This window comes from Lactuca virosa, chromosome 8, assembly GCF_052849685.1.
Source record: "Lactuca virosa cultivar CGN04683 chromosome 8, Lactuca_virosa_CGN04683_v6, whole genome shotgun sequence".
Taxonomy (NCBI): domain Eukaryota; kingdom Viridiplantae; phylum Streptophyta; class Magnoliopsida; order Asterales; family Asteraceae; genus Lactuca; species Lactuca virosa.
The window spans coordinates 246,333,582-246,352,416 of record NC_136433.1 but is presented as its reverse complement, the minus strand read 5'-3'; positions in this window follow the sequence as shown (position 1 = coordinate 246,352,416).

Sequence of the window (18,835 nt, the reverse complement as noted above, 5' to 3'; positions counted from 1 at the left end):
TGATTTTTTTGGCCATAGCCTTGCCATCAATTAACTTTATATTGTGTATAGACTTGGTACACAAGCACCAAAAAGAATTGTTATTGATTTTTTTGGCCATAGCCTTGCCATCAATTAACTTTATATTGTATGTAGACTTGGTACACAAGCACCAAAAAGAATTGTTATTGATTTTTTTGGCCATAGCCTTGCCATTAGTTAACTTTATATTGTGTATAGACTTGGTACACAAGCACCAAAAAGAGTTGTTATTGATTTTTTTGGCCATAGCCTTGCCATCAATTAACTTTATATTGTGTATAGACTTGGTACACAAGCACCAAAAAGAATTGTTATTGATTTTTTTGGCCATAGCCTTGCCATCAATTAACTTTATATTGTGTATAGACTTGGTACACAAGCACCAAAAAGAATTGTTATTGATTTTTTTGGACATAGCCTTGCCATCAATTAACTTTATATTGTGTATAGACTTGGTACACAAGCACCAAAAAGAATTGTTATTGATTTTTTTGGCCATAGCCTTGCCATCAATTAACTTTATATTGTGTATAGACTTGGTACACAAGAACCAAAAAGAATTGTTATTCATTTTTTTGGCCATAGCCTTGCCATCAATTAACTTTATATTGTGTATAGACTTGGTACACAAGCACCAAAAAGAATTGTTATTGATTTTTTTGGCCATAGCCTTGCCATCAATTAACTTTATATTGTGTATAGACTTGGTACACAAGCACCTAAAAGAATTGTTATTGATTTTTTTGGCCATAGCCTTGCCATCGATTAACTTTATATTGTGTATAGACTTGGTACACAAGCACCAAAAAGAATTGTTATTGATTTTTTTGGCCATAGCCTTGCCATCAATTAACTTTATATTGTGTATAGACTTGGTACACAAGCACCAAAAACAATTGTTATTGATTTGTATAGACTTGGTACACAAGCACCAAAAAGAATTGTTATTGATTTTTTTGGCCATAGCCTTGCCATCAATTAACTTTATATTGTGTATAGACTTGGTACACAAGCACCAAAAAGAATTGTTATTGATTTTTTTTGGCCATAGTCTTGCCATCAATTAACTTTATATTGTATACAGACTTGATACACAAGCACCAAAAAGAATTGTTATTGATTTTTTTGGCCATAGCCTTGCCATCAATTAACTTTATATTGTGTATAGACTTGATACACTAGCACCAAAAAGAATTGTTATTGATTTTTTTGGCCATAGCCTTGCCATCAATTAACTTTATATTGTGAATAGACTTGGTACACAAGCATCAAAAAGAATTGTTATTGATTTTTTGGCCATAGCCTTGCCATCAATTAACTTCATATTGTGTATAGACTTGGTACACAAGCACCAAAAAGAAATTTTATTGATTTTTTTGGCCATAGCCTTGCCATCAATCAACTTTATATTGTGTATAGACTTGGTACACAAGCACCAAAATGAATTGTTATTGATTTTTTTGGCCATAGCCTTGCCATCAATCAACTTTATATTGTGTATAGACTTGGTGCACAAGCACCAAAAAGAATTGTTATTGATTTTTTTGGCCATAATCTTGCCATCAATTAAATTTATATTGTGTATAGACTTGGTACACAAGCACCAAAAAGAATTGTTATTGATTTTTTTGGCCATAGCCTTGCCATCAATTAACTTTATATTGTGTATAGACTTGGTACACAAGCACCAAAAATAATTGTTATTGATTTTTTTGGCCATAGCCTTGCCATCAATTAACTTTATATTGTGTATAGACTTGGTACACAAGCACCAAAAAGAATTGTTATTGATTTTTTTGGCCATAGCCTTGCCATCAATTAACTTTATATTGTGTATAGATTTGGTACACAAGCACCAAAAAGAATTGTTATTGATTTTTTCGGCGATAGCCTTGTCATCAATTAACTTTATATTGTGTATAGACTTGGTACACAAGCACCAAAAAGAATTGTTATTGATTTTTTTTGCCCATAGCCTTGCCATCAATCAACTTTATATTGTGTATAGACTTGGTACACAAGCACCAAAAAGAATTGTTATTGATTTTTTTAGCCATAGCCTTGCCATCAATCAACTTTATATTGTGTATAGACTTGGTACACAAGCACCAAAAAGAATTGTTATTGATTTTTTTGGCCATAGCCTTGCCATCAATCAACTTTATATTGTGTATAGACTTGGTACACAAGCACCAAAAAGAATTGTTATTGATTTTTTTGGCCATAGCCTTGCCATCAATTAACTTTATATTGTGTATAGACTTGGTACACAAGCACCAAAAAGAATTGTTATTGATTTTTTTGGCCATAGCCTTGCCATCAATTAACTTTATATTGTGTATAGACTTGGTACACAAGCACCAAAAAGAATTGTTATTGATTTTTTTGGCCATAGCCTTGCCATCAATTAACTTTATATTGTGTATAGACTTGGTACACAAGCACCAAAAAGAATTGTTATTGATTTTTTTGGCCATAGCCTTGCCATTAGTTAACTTTATATTGTGTATAGACTTGGTACACAAGCACCAAAAAGAGTTGTTATTGATTTTTTTGGCCATAGCCTTGCCATCAATTAACTTTATATTGTGTATAGACTTGGTACACAAGCACCAAAAAGAATTGTTATTGATTTTTTTGGCCATAGCCTTGCCATCAATTAACTTTATATTGTGTATAGACTTGGTACACAAGCACCAAAAAGAATTGTTATTGATTTTTTTGGCCATAGCCTTGCCATCAATTAACTTTATATTGTGTATAGACTTGGTACACAAGCACCAAAAAGAATTGTTATTGATTTTTTTGGCCATAGCCTTGCCATCAATTAACTTTATATTGTGTATAGACTTGGTACACAAGCACCAAATACAATTGTTATTGATTTTTTTGGCCATAGCCTTGCCATCAATTAACTTTATATTGTGTATAGACTTGGTACACAAGCACCAAAAAGAATTGTTATTGATTTTTTTGGCCATAGCCTTGCCATCAATTAACTTTATATTGTGTGTAGACTTGGTACACAAGCACCAAAAAGAATTGTTATTGAATTTTTTGGCCATAGCCTTGCCATCAATTAACTTTATATTGTGTATAGACTTGGTACACAAGCACCAAAAAGAATTGTTATTGATTTTTTTGGCCATAGCCTTGCCATCAGTTAACTTTATATTGTGTATAGACTTGGTACACAAGCACCAAAAAGAGTTGTTATTGATTTTTTTGGCCATAGCCTTGCCATCAACTAACTTTATATTGTGTATAGACTTGGTACACAAGCACCAAAAAGAATTGTTATTGATTTTTTTGGCCATAGCCTTGCCATCAATTAACTTTATATTGTGTATAGACTTGGTACACAAGAACCAAAAAGAATTGTTATTGATTTTTTTGGCCATAGCCTTGCCATCAATTAACTTTATATTGTGTATAGACTTGGTACACAAGCACCAAAAAGAATGGTTATTGATTTTTTTGGCCATAGCCTTGCCATCAATTAACTTTATATTGTGTATAGACTTGGTACACAAGCACCTAAAAGAATTGTTATTGATTTTTTTGGCCATAGCCTTGCCATCAATTAACTTTATATTGTGTATAGACTTGGTACACAAGCACCAAAGAGAATTGTTATTGATTTTTTTGGCCATAGCCTTGCCATCAATTAACTTTATATTGTGTATAGACTTGGTACACAAGCATCAAAAAGAATTGTTATTGATTTTTTGGCCATAGCCTTGCCATCAATTAACTTCATATTGTGTATAGACTTGGTACACAAGCACTAAAAAGAATTGTTATTGATTTTTTTGGCCATAGCGTTGCCATCAATCAACTTTATATTGTGTATAGACTTGGTACACAAGCACCAAAAAGAATTGTTATTGATTTTTTTGGCCATAGCCTTGCCATCAATCAACTTTATATTGTGTATAGACTTGGTACACAAGCACCAAAAAGAATTGTTATTGATTTTTTTGGCCATAGCCTTGCCATCAATTAACTTTATATTGTGTATAGACTTGGTACACAAGCACCAAAAAGAATTGTTATTGATTTTTTTGGCCATAGCCTTGCCATCAATTAACTTTATATTGTGTGTAGACTTGGTACACAAGCACCAAAAAGAATTGTTATTGATTTTTTTGGCCATAGTCTTGCCATCAATTAACTTTATATTGTGTATAGACTTGGTACACAAGCACCAAAAAGAATTGTTATTGATTTTTTTGGCCATAGCCTTGCCATCAGTTAACTTTATATTGTATATAGACTTGGTACACAAGCACCAAAAAGAGTTGTTATTGATTTTTTTGGCCATAGCCTTGCCATCAATTAACTTTATATTGTGTATAGACTTGGTACACAAGCACCAAAAAGAATTGTTATTGATTTTTTTGGCCATAGCCTTGCCATCAATTAACTTTATATTGTGTATAGACTTGGTACACAAGAACCAAAAAGAATTGTTATTGATTTTTTTGGCCATAGCCTTGCCATCAATTAACTTTATATTGTGTATAGACTTGGTACACAAGCACCTAAAAGAATTGTTATTGATTTTTTTGGCCATAGCCTTGCCATCAATTAACTTTATATTGTGTATAGACTTGGTACACAAGCACCAAAAAGAATTGTTATTGATTTTTTTGGCCACAGCCTTGCCATCAATTAACTTTATATTGTATATAGACTTGGTACACAAGCACCAAAAAGAATTGTTATTGATTTTTTTGGCCATAGCCTTGCCATCAATTAACTTTATATTGTGTATAGACTTGGTACACAAGAACCAAAAAGAATTGTTATTGATTTTTTTGGCCATAGCCTTGCCATCAATTAACTTTATATTGTGTATAGACTTGGTACACAAGCATCAAAAAGAATTGTTATTGATTTTTTTGGCCATAGCCTTGCCATCAATTAACTTTATATTGTGTATAGACTTGGTACACAAGCACCTAAAAGAATTGTTATTGATTTTTTTGGCCATAGCCTTGCCATAAATTAACTTTATATTGTGTATAGACTTGGTACACAAGCACCAAAAAGAATTGTTATTGATTTTTTTGGCCATAGCCTTGCCATCAATTAACTTTATATTGTGTATAGACTTGGTACACAAGCATCAAAAAGAATTGTTATTGATTTTTTGGCCATAGCCTTGCCATCAATTAACTTCATATTGTGTATAGACTTGGTACACAAGCACCAAAAAGAATTGTTATTGATTTTTTTGGCCATAGCGTTGCCATCAATCAACTTTATATTGTGTATAGACTTGGTACACAAGCACCAAAAAGAATTGTTATTGATTTTTTTGGCCATAGCCTTGCCATCAATCAACTTTATATTGTGTATAGACTTGGTACACAAGCACCGAAAAGAATTGTTATTGATTTTTTTGGCCATAGCCTTGCCATCAATTAACTTTATATTGTGTATAGACTTGGTACACAAGCACCGAAAAGAATTGTTATTGATTTTTTTGGCCATAGCCTTGCCATCAATTAACTTTATATTGTGTGTAGACTTGGTACACAAGCACCAAAAAGAATTGTTATTGATTTTTTTGGCCATAGTCTTGCCATCAATTAACTTTATATTGTGTATAGACTTGGTACACAAGCACCAAAAAGAATTGTTATTGATTTTTTTGGCCATAGCCTTGCCATCAGTTAACTTTATATTGTGTATAGACTTGGTACACATGCACCAAAAAGAGTTGTTATTGATTTTTTTGGCCATAGCCTTGCCATCAATTAACTTTATATTGTGTATAGACTTGGTACACAAGCACCAAAAAGAATTGTTATTGATTTTTTTGGCCATAGCCTTGCCATCAATTAACTTTATATTGTGTATAGACTTGGTACACAAGAACCAAAAAGAATTGTTATTGATTTTTTTGGCCATAGCCTTGCCATCAATTAACTTTATATTGTGTATAGACTTGGTACACAAGCACCTAAAAGAATTGTTATTGATTTTTTTGGCCATAGCCTTGCCATCAATTAACTTTATATTGTGTATAGACTTGGTACACAAGCACCAAAAAGAATTGTTATTGATTTTTTTGGCCACAGCCTTGCCATCAATTAACTTTATATTGTATATAGACTTGGTACACAAGCACCAAAAAGAATTGTTATTGATTTTTTTAGCCATAGCCTTGCCATCAATTAACTTTATATTGTGTATAGACTTGGTACACAAGCACCAAAAAGAATTGTTATTGAGTTTTTTGGCCATAGCCTTGCCATCAATTAACTTTATATTGTGTATAGACTTGGTACACAAGCACCTAAAAGAATTGTTATTGATTTTTTTGGCCATAGCCTTGCCATCAATTAACTTTATATTGTGTATAGACTTGGTACACAAGCATCAAAAAGAATTGTTATTGATTTTTTGGCCATAGCCTTGCCATCAATTAACTTCATATTGTGTATAGACTTGGTACACAAGCACCAAAAAGAATTGTTATTGATTTTTTTGGCCATAGCGTTGCCATCAATCAACTTTATATTGTGTATAGACTTGGTACACAAGCACCAAAAAGAATTGTTATTGATTTTTTTGGCCATAGCCTTGCCATCAATTAACTTTATATTGTGTATAGACTTGGTACACAAGCACCAAAAAGAATTGTTATTGATTTTTTTGGCCATAGCCTTGCCATCAATTAACTTTATATTGTGTATAGACTTGGTACACAAGCACCAAAAAGAATTGTTATTGATTTTTTTGGCCATAGCCTTGCCATCAATTAACTTTATATTGTGTGTAGACTTGGTACACAAGCACCAAACAGAATTGTTATTGATTTTTTTGGCCATAGCCTTGCCATCAATTAACTTTATATTGTGTATAGACTTGGTACACAAGCACCAAAAAGAATTGTTATTGATTTTTTTGGCCATAGCCTTGCCATCAGTTAACTTTATATTGTGTATAGACTTGGTACACAAGCACCTAAAAGAATTGTTATTGATTTTTTTGGCCATAGCCTTGCCATCAATTAACTTTATATTGTGTATAGACTAGGTACACAAGCACCAAAAAGAATTGTTATTGATTTTTTTGGCCATAGCCTTGCCATCAATTAACTTTATATTGTGTGTAGACTTGGTACACAAGCACCAAAAAGAATTGTTATTGATTTTTTTGGCCATAGCCTTGCCATCAATTAACTTTATATTGTGTATAGACTTGGTACACAAGCACCAAAAAGAATTGTTATTGATTTTTTTGGCCATAGCCTTGCCATCAGTTAACTTTATATTGTGTATAGACTTGGTACACAAGCACCAAAAAGAGTTGTTATTGATTTTTTTGGCCATAGCCTTGCCATCAATTAACTTTAAATTGTGTATAGACTTGGTACACAAGCACCAAAAAGAATTGTTATTGATTTTTTTGGCCATAGCCTTGCCATCAATTAACTTTATATTGTGTATAGACTTGGTACACAAGAACCAAAAAGAATTGTTATTGATTTTTTTGGCCATAGCCTTGCCATCAATTAACTTTATATTGTGTATAGACTTGGTACACAAGCACCTAAAAGAATTGTTATTGATTTTTTTGGCCATAGCCTTGCCATCAATTAACTTTATATTGTGTATAGACTTGGTACACAAGCACCAAAAAGAATTGTTATTGATTTTTTTGGCCACAGCCTTGCCATCAATTAACTTTATATTGTATATAGACTTGGTACACAAGCACCAAAAAGAATTGTTATTGATTTTTTTGGCCATAGCCTTGCCATCAATTAACTTTATATTGTGTATAGACTTGGTACACAAGCACCAAAAAGAATTGTTATTGATTTTTTTGGCCATAGCCTTGCCATCAATTAACTTTATATTGTGTATAGACTTGGTACACAAGCATCAAAAAGAATTGTTATTGATTTTTTGGCCATAGCCTTGCCATCAATTAACTTCATATTGTGTATAGACTTGGTACACAAGCACCAAAAAGAATTGTTATTGATTTTTTTGGCCATAGCGTTGCCATCAATCAACTTTATATTGTGTATAGACTTGGTACACAAGCACCAAAATGAATTGTTATTGATTTTTTTGGCCATAGCCTTGCCATCAATCAACTTTATATTGTGTATAGACTTGGTGCACAAGCACCAAAAAGAATTGTTATTGATTTTTTTGGCCATAGTCTTGCCATCAATTAAATTTATATTGTGTATAGACTTGGTACACAAGCACCAAAAAGAATTGTTATTGATTTTTTTGGCCATAGCCTTGCCAGCAATTAACTTTATATTGTGTATAGACTTGGTACACAAGCACCAAAAAGAATTGTTATTGATTTTTTTGGCCATAGCCTTGCCATCAATTAACTTTATATTGTGTATAGACTTGGTACACAAGCACCAAAAAGAATTGCTATTGATTTTTTTGGCCATAGCCTTGCCATCAATTAACTTTATATTGTGTATAGACTTGGTACACAAGCACCAAAAAGAATTGTTATTGATTTTTTCGGCGATAGCCTTGCCATCAATTAACTTTATATTGTGTATAGACTTGGTACACAAGCACCAAAAAGAATTGTTATTGATTTTTTTTGCCCATAGCCTTGCCATCAATCAACTTTATATTGTGTATAGACTTAGTACACAAGCACCAAAAAGAATTGTTATTGATTTTTTTGGCCATAGCCTTGCCATCAATCAACTTTATATTGTGTATAGACTTGGTACACAAGCACCAAAAAGAATTGTTATTGATTTTTTTGGCCATAGCCTTGCCATCAATGAACTTTATATTGTGTATAGACTTGGTACACAAGCACCAAAAAGAATTGTTATTGATTTTTTTGGCCATAGCCTTGCCATCAATTAACTTTATATTGTGTATAGACTTGGTACACAAGCACCAAAAAGAATTGTTATTGATTTTTTTGGCCATAGCCTTGCCATCAATCAACTTTATATTGTGTATAGACTTGGTACACAAGCACCAAAAAGAATTGTTATTGATTTTTTTGGCCATAGCCTTGCCATCAATTAACTTTATATTGTGTATAGACTTGGTACACAAGCACCAAAAAGAATTGTTATTGATTTTTTTGGCCACAGCCTTGCCATCAATTAACTTTATATTGTATATAGACTTGGTACACAAGCACCAAAAAGAATTGTTATTGATTTTTTTGGCCATAGCCTTGCCATCAATTAACTTTATATTGTGTATAGACTTGGTACACAAGCACCAAAAAGAATTGTTATTGATTTTTTTGGCCATAGCCTTGCCATCAATTAACTTTATATTGTGTATAGACTTGGTACACAAGCATCAAAAAGAATTGTTATTGATTTTTTGGCCATAGCCTTGCCATCAATTAACTTCATATTGTGTATAGACTTGGTACACAAGCACCAAAAAGAATTGTTATTGATTTTTTTGGCCATAGCGTTGCCATCAATCAACTTTATATTGTGTATAGACTTGGTACACAAGCACCAAAATGAATTGTTATTGATTTTTTTGGCCATAGCCTTGCCATCAATCAACTTTATATTGTGTATAGACTTGGTGCACAAGCACCAAAAAGAATTGTTATTGATTTTTTTGGCCATAGTCTTGCCATCAATTAAATTTATATTGTGTATAGACTTGGTACACAAGCACCAAAAAGAATTGTTATTGATTTTTTTGGCCATAGCCTTGCCAGCAATTAACTTTATATTGTGTATAGACTTGGTACACAAGCACCAAAAAGAATTGTTATTGATTTTTTTGGCCATAGCCTTGCCATCAATTAACTTTATATTGTGCATAGACTTGGTACACAAGCACCAAAAAGAATTGCTATTGATTTTTTTGGCCATAGCCTTGCCATCAATTAACTTTATATTGTGTATAGACTTGGTACACAAGCACCAAAAAGAATTGTTATTGATTTTTTCGGCGATAGCCTTGCCATCAATTAACTTTATATTGTGTATAGACTTGGTACACAAGCACCAAAAAGAATTGTTATTGATTTTTTTTGCCCATAGTCTTGCCATCAATCAACTTTATATTGTGTATAGACTTAGTACACAAGCACCAAAAAGAATTGTTATTGATTTTTTTGGCCATAGCCTTGCCATCAATCAACTTTATATTGTGTATAGACTTGGTACACAAGCACCAAAAAGAATTGTTATTGATTTTTTTGGCCATAGCCTTGCCATCAATGAACTTTATATTGTGTATAGACTTGGTACACAAGCACCAAAAAGAATTGTTATTGATTTTTTTGGCCATAGCCTTGCCATCAATTAACTTTATATTGTGTATAGACTTGGTACACAAGCACCAAAAAGAATTGTTATTGATTTTTTTTGCCATAGCCTTGCCATCAATTAACTTTATATTGTGTATAGACTTGGTACACAAGCACCAAAAAGAATTGTTATTGATTTTCTTGGCCATAGCCTTGCCATCAATTAACTTTATATTGTGTATAGACTTGGTACACAAGCACCAAAAAGAATTTTTATTGATTTTTTTGGCCATAGCCTTGCCATCAATTAACTTTATATTGTGTATAGACTTGGTACACAAGCACCAAAAAGAATTGTTATTGATTTTTTTGGCCATAGCCTTGCCATCAATTAACTTTATATTGTGTATAGACTTGGTACAGAAGCACCAAAAAGAATTGTTATTGATTTTTTTGGCCATAGCCTTGCCATCAATCAACTTTATATTGTGTATAGACTTGGTACACAAGCACCAAAAAGAATTGTTATTGATTTTTTTGGCCATAGCCTTGCCATCAATTAACTTTATATTGTGTATAGACTTGGTACACAAGCACCAAAAAGAATTGTTATTGATTTTTTTGGCCATAGCCTTGCCATCAATTAACTTTATATTGTGTATAGACTTGGTACACAAGCACCAAAAAGAATTGTTATTGATTTTTTTGGCCATAGCCTTGCCATCAATTAACTTTATATTGTGTATAGACTTGGTACACAAGCACCAAAAAGAATTGTTATTGATTTTTTTGGCCATAGCCTTGCCATCAATTAACTTTATATTGTGTATAGACTTGGTACACAAGCACCAAAAAGAATTGTTATTGATTTTTTTGGTCATAGCCTTGCCATCAATCAACTTTATATTGTGTATAGACTTGGTACACAAGCACCAAAAAGAATTGTTATTGATTTTTTTGGCCATAGCCTTGCCATCAATCAACTTTATATTGTGTATAGACTTGGTACACAAGCACCAAAAAGAATTTTTATTGATTTTTTTAGCCATAGCCTTGCCATCAATCAACTTTATATTGTGTATAGACTTGGTACACAAGCACCAAAAAGAATTGTTATTGATTTTTTTGGCCATAGCCTTGCCATCAATCAACTTTATATTGTGTATAGACTTGGTACACAAGCACCAAAAAGAATTGTTATTGATTTTTTTGGTCATAGCCTTGCCATCAATCAACTTGATATTGTGTATAGACTTGGTACACAAGCACCAAAAAGAGTTGTTATTGATTTTTTTGGCCATAGTCTTGCCATCAATTAACTTTATATTGTGTATAGACTTGGTACACAAGCACCAAAAAGAATTGTTATTGATTTTTTTGGCCATAGCCTTGCCATCAATTAACTTTATATTGTGTATAGACTTGGTACACAAGCACCAAAAAGAATTGTTATTGATTTTTTTGGCCATAGCCTTGCCATCAATTAACTTTATATTGTGTATAGACTTGGTACACAAGCACCAAAAAGAATTGTTATTGATTTTTTTGGCCATAGCCTTCCATCAATTAACTTTATATTGTGTATAGACTTGGTACACAAGCACCAAAAAGAATTGTTATTGATTTTTTTGGTCATAGCCTTGCCATCAATTAACTTTATATTGTGTATAGACTTGGTACACAAGCACCAAAAAGAATTGTTATTGATTTTTTTGGTCATAGCCTTGCCATCAATTAACTTTATATTGTGTGTAGACTTGGTACACAAGCACCAAAAAGAATTGTTATTGATTTTTTTGGCCATAGCCTTGCCATCAATTAACTTTATATTGTGTATAGACTTGGTACACAAGCACCAAAAAGAATTGTTATTGATTTTTTTGGCCATTGCCTTGCCATCAGTTAACTTTATATTGTGTATAGACTTGGTACACAAGCACCAAAAAGAGTTGTTATTGATTTTTTTGGCCATAGCCTTGCCATCATTTAACTTTATATTGTGTATAGACTTGGTACACAAGCACCAAAAAGAATTTTTATTGATTTTTTTGGCCATAGCCTTGCCATCAATTAACTTTATATTGTGTATAGACTTGGTACACAAGAACCAAAAAGAATTGTTATTGATTTTTTTGGCCATAGCCTTGCCATCAATTAACTTTATGTTGTGTATAGACTTGGTACACAAGCACCAAAAAGAATTGTTATTGATTTTTTTGGCCATAGCCTTGCCATCAATTAACTTTATATTGTGTATAGACTTGGTACACAAGCACCTAAAAGAATTGTTACTGATTTTTTTGGCCATAGCCTTGCCATCAATTAACTTTATATTGTGTATAGACTTGGTACACAAGCACCAAAAAGAATTGTTATTGATTTTTTTGGCCATAGCCTTGCCATCAATTAACTTTATATTGTGTATAGACTTGGTACACAAGCACCAAAAAGAATTGTTATTGATTTTTTTGGCCATAGCCTTGCCATCAATTAACTTTATATTGTGTATAGACTTGGTACACAAGCACCAAAAAGAATTGTTATTGATTTTTTTGGTCATAGCCTTGCCATCAATTAACTTTATATTGTGTGTAGACTTGGTACACAAGCACCAAAAAGAATTGTTATTGATTTTTTTGGCCATAGCCTTGCCATCAATTAACTTTATATTGTGTATAGACTTGGTACACAAGCACCAAAAAGAATTGTTATTGATTTTTTTGGCCATTGCCTTGCCATCAGTTAACTTTATATTGTGTATAGATTTGGTACACAAGCACCAAAAAGAGTTGTTATTGATTTTTTTGGCCATAGCCTTGCCATCAATTAACTTTATATTGTGTATAGACTTGGTACACAAGCACCAAAAAGAATTTTTATTGATTTTTTTGGCCATAGCCTTGCCATCAATTAACTTTATATTGTGTATAGACTTGGTACACAAGAACCAAAAAGAATTGTTATTGATTTTTTTGGCCATAGCCTTGCCATCAATTAACTTTATGTTGTGTATAGACTTGGTACACAAGCACCAAAAAGAATTGTTATTGATTTTTTTGGCCATAGCCTTGCCATCAATTAACTTTATATTGTGTATAGACTTGGTACACAAGCACCTAAAAGAATTGTTACTGATTTTTTTGGCCATAGCCTTGCCATCAATTAACATTATATTGTGTATAGACTTGGTACACAAGCACCAAAAAGAATTGTTATTGATTTTTTTGGCCATAGCCTTGCCATCAATTAACTTTATATTGTGTATAGACTTGGTACACAAGCACCAAAAAGAATTGTTATTGATTTTTTTGGCCATAGCCTTGCCATCAATTAACTTTATATTGTGTATAGACTTGGTACACAAGCACCAAAAAGAATTGTTATTGATTTTTTTGGCCATAGCCTTGCCATCAATTAACTTTATATTGTATATAGACTTGGTACACAAGCACCAAAAAGAATTGTTATTGATTTTTTTGGCCATAGCCTTGCCATCAATTAACTTTATATTGTGTATAGACTTGGTACACAAGCACCAAAAAGAATTGTTATTGATTTTTTTGGCCATAGCCTTGCCATCAATTAACTTTATATTGTGTATAGACTTGGTACACAAGCATCAAAAAGAATTGTTATTGATTTTTTGGCCATAGCCTTGCCATCAATTAACTTCATATTGTGAATAGACTTGGTACACAAGCACCAAAAAGAATTGTTATTGATTTTTTTGGCCATAGCGTTGCCATCAATCAACTTTATATTGTGTATAGACTTGGTACACAAGCACCAAAATGAATTGTTATTGATTTTTTTGGCCATAGCCTTGCCATCAATCAACTTTATATTGTGTATAAACTTGGTGCACAAGCACCAAAAAGAATTGTTATTGATTTTTTTGGCCATAGTCTTGCCATCAATTAAATTTATAATGTGTATAGACTTGGTACACAAGCACCAAAAAGAATTGTTATTGATTTTTTTGGCCATAGCCTTGCCATCAATTAACTTTATATTGTGTATAGACTTGGTACACAAGCACCAAAAAGAATTGTTATTGATTTTTTTGGCCATAGCCTTGCCATCAATTAACTTTATATTGTGTATAGACTTGGTACACAAGCACCAAAAAGAATTGCTATTGATTTTTTTGGCCATAGCCTTGCCATCAATTAACTTTATATTGTGTATAGACTTGGTACACAAGCACCAAAAAGAATTGTTATTGATTTTTTCGGCGATAGCCTTGCCATCAATTAACTTTATATTGTGTATAGACTTGGTACACAAGCACCAAAAAGAATTGTTATTGATTTTTTTTGCCCATAGCCTTGCCATCAATCAACTTTATATTGTGTATAGACTTGGTACACAAGCACCAAAAAGAATTGTTATTGATTTTTTTGGCCATAGCCTTGCCATCAATCAACTTTATATTGTGTATAGACTTGGTACACAAGCACCAAAAAGAATTGTTATTGATTTTTTTGGCCATAGCCTTGCCATCAATCAACTTTATATTGTGTATAGACTTGGTACACAAGCACCAAAAAGAATTGTTATTGATTTTTTTGGCCATAGCCTTGCCATCAATTAACTTTATATTGTGTATAGACTTGGTACACAAGCACCAAAAAGAATTGTTATTGATTTTTTTGGCCATAGTCTTGCCATCAATTAACTTTATATTGTGTATAGACTTGGTACACAAGCACCAAAAAGAATTGTTATTGATTTTCTTGGCCATAGCCTTGCCATCAATTAACTTTATATTGTGTATAGACTTGGTACACAAGCACCAAAAAGAATTGTTATTGATTTTTTTGGCCATAGCCTTGCCATCAATTAACTTTATATTGTGTATAGACTTGGTACACAAGCACCAAAAAGAATTGTTATTGATTTTTTTGGCCATAGCCTTGCCATCAATTAACTTTATATTGTGTATAGACTTGGTACAGAAGCACCAAAAAGAATTGTTAATTGATTTTTTTGGCCATAGCCTTGCCATCAATTAACTTTATATTGTGTATAGACTTGGTACACATGCACCAAAAAGAATTGTTATTGATTTTTTTGGCCATAGCCTTGCCATCAATTAACTTTATATTGTGTATAGACTTGGTACACAAGCACCAAAAAGAATTGTTATTGATTTTTTTGGCCATAGCCTTGCCATCAATTAACTTTATATTGTGTATAGACTTGGTACACAAGCACCAAAAAGAATTGTTATTGATTTTTTTGGCCATAGTCTTGCCATCAATTAACTTTATATTGTGTATAGACTTGGTACACAAGCACCAAAAAGAATTGTTATTGATTTTCTTGGCCATAGCCTTGCCATCAATTAACTTTATATTGTGTATAGACTTGGTACACAAGCACCAAAAAGAATTGTTATTGATTTTTTTGGCCATAGCCTTGCCATCAATTAACTTTATATTGTGTATAGACTTGGTACACAAGCACCAAAAAGAATTGTTATTGATTTTTTTGGCCATAGCCTTGCCATCAATTAACTTTATATTGTGTATAGACTTGGTACAGAAGCACCAAAAAGAATTGTTATTGATTTTTTTGGCCATAGCCTTGCCATCAATTAACTTTATATTGTGTATAGACTTGGTACACATGCACCAAAAAGAATTGTTATTGATTTTTTTGGCCATAGCCTTGCCATCAATTAACTTTATATTGTGTATAGACTTGGTACACAAGCACCAAAAAGAATTGTTATTGATTTTTTTGGCCATAGCCTTGCCATCAATTAACTTTATATTGTGTATAGACTTGATTCACAAGCACCAAAAAGAATTGTTATTGATTTTTTTGGCCATAGCCTTGCCATCAATTAACTTTATATTGTGTATAGACTTGGTACACAAGCACCAAAAAGAATTGTTATTGATTTTTTTGACCATAGCCTTGCCATCAATTTACTTTATATTTTGTATAGACTTGGTACACAAGCACCAAAAAGAATTGTTATTGATTTTTTTGGCCATAGCCTTGCCATCAATTAACTTTATATTGTGTATAGACTTGGTACAGAAGCACCAAAAAGAATTGTTATTGATTTTTTTGGCCATAGCCTTGCCATCAATTAACTTTATATTGTGTATAGACTTGGTACACAAGCACCAAAAAGAATTGTTATTGATTTTTTTTGCCCATAGCCTTGCCATCAATCAACTTTATATTGTGTATAGACTTGGTACACAAGCACCAAAAAGAATTGTTATTGATTTTTTTGGCCATAGCCTTGCCATCAATCAACTTTATATTGTGTATAGACTTGGTACACAAGCACCAAAAAGAATTGTTATTGATTTTTTTGGCCATAGCCTTGCCATCAATCAACTTTATATTGTGTATAGACTTGGTACACAAGCACCAAAAAGAATTGTTATTGATTTTTTTGGCCATAGCCTTGCCATCAATTAACTTTATATTGTGTATAGACTTGGTACACAAGCACCAAAAAGAATTGTTATTGATTTTTTTGGCCATAGCCTTGCCATCAATTAACTTTATATTGTGTATAGACTTGATACACAAGCACCAAAAAGAATTGTTATTGATTTTTTTGGCCATAGCCTTGCCATCAATTAACTTTATATTGTGTATAGACTTGGTACACAAGCACCAAAAAGAATTGTTATTGATTTTTTTGACCATAGCCTTGCCATCAATTTACTTTATATTTTGTATAGACTTGGTACACAAGCACCAAAAAGAATTGCTATTGATTTTTTTGGCCATAGCCTTGCCATCAATTAACTTTATATTGTGTATAGACTTGGTACACATGCACCAAAAAGAATTGTTATTGATTTTTTTGGCCATAGCCTTGCCATCAATTAACTTTATATTGTGTATAGACTTGGTACACAAGCACCAAAAAGAATTGTTATTGATTTTTTTGGCCATAGCCTTGCCATCAATTAACTTTATATTGTGTATAGACTTGATACACAAGCACCAAAAAGAATTGTTATTGATTTTTTTGGCCATAGCCTTGCCATCAATTAACTTTATATTGTGTATAGACTTGGTACACAAGCACCAAAAAGAATTGTTATTGATTTTTTTGACCATAGCCTTGCCATCAATTTACTTTATATTTTGTATAGACTTGGTACACAAGCACCAAAAAGAATTGCTATTGATTTTTTTGGCCATAGCCTTGCCATCAATTAACTTTATATTGTGTATAGACTTGGTACACAAGCACCAAAAAGAATTGTTATTGATTTTTTCGGCGATAGCCTTGCCATCAATTAACTTTATATTGTGTATAGACTTGGTACACAAGCACCAAAAAGAATTGTTATTGATTTTTTTTGCCCATAGCCTTGCCATCAATCAACTTTATATTGTGTATAGACTTGGTACACAAGCACCAAAAAGAATTGTTATTGATTTTTTTGGCCATAGCCTTGCCATCAATCAACTTTATATTGTGTATAGACTTGGTACACAAGCACCAAAAAGAATTGTTATTGATTTTTTTGGCCATAGCCTTGCCATCAATCAACTTTATATTGTGTATAGACTTGGTACACAAGCACCAAAAAGAATTGTTATTGATTTTTTTGGCCATAGCCTTGCCATCAATTAACTTTATATTGTGTATAGACTTGGTACACAAGCACCAAAAAGAATTGTTATTGATTTTTTTGGCCATAGTCTTGCCATCAATTAACTTTATATTGTGTATAGACTTGGTACACAAGCACCAAAAAGAATTGTTATTGATTTTCTTGGCCATAGCCTTGCCATCAATTAACTTTATATTGTGTATAGACTTGGTACACAAGCACCAAAAAGAATTGTTATTGATTTTTTTGGCCATAGCCTTGCCATCAATTAACTTTATATTGTGTATAGACTTGGTACACAAGCACCAAAAAGAATTGTTATTGATTTTTTTGGCCATAGCCTTGCCATCAATTAACTTTATATTGTGTATAGACTTGGTACAGAAGCACCAAAAAGAATTGTTATTGATTTTTTTGGCCATAGCCTTGCCATCAATTAACTTTATATTGTGTATAGACTTGGTACACATGCACCAAAAAGAATTGTTATTGATTTTTTTGGCCATAGCCTTGCCATCAATTAACTTTATATTGTGTATAGACTTGGTACACAAGCACCAAAAAGAATTGTTATTGATTTTTTTGGCCATAGCCTTGCCATCAATTAACTTTATATTGTGTATAGACTTGGTACACAAGCACCAAAAAGAATTGTTATTGATTTTTTTGGCCATAGTCTTGCCATCAATTAACTTTATATTGTGTATAGACTTGGTACACAAGCACCAAAAAGAATTGTTATTGATTTTCTTGGCCATAGCCTTGCCATCAATTAACTTTATATTGTGTATAGACTTGGTACACAAGCACCAAAAAGAATTGTTATTGATTTTTTTGGCCATAGCCTTGCCATCAATTAACTTTATATTGTGTATAGACTTGGTACACAAGCACCAAAAAGAATTGTTATTGATTTTTTTGGCCATAGCCTTGCCATCAATTAACTTTATATTGTGTATAGACTTGGT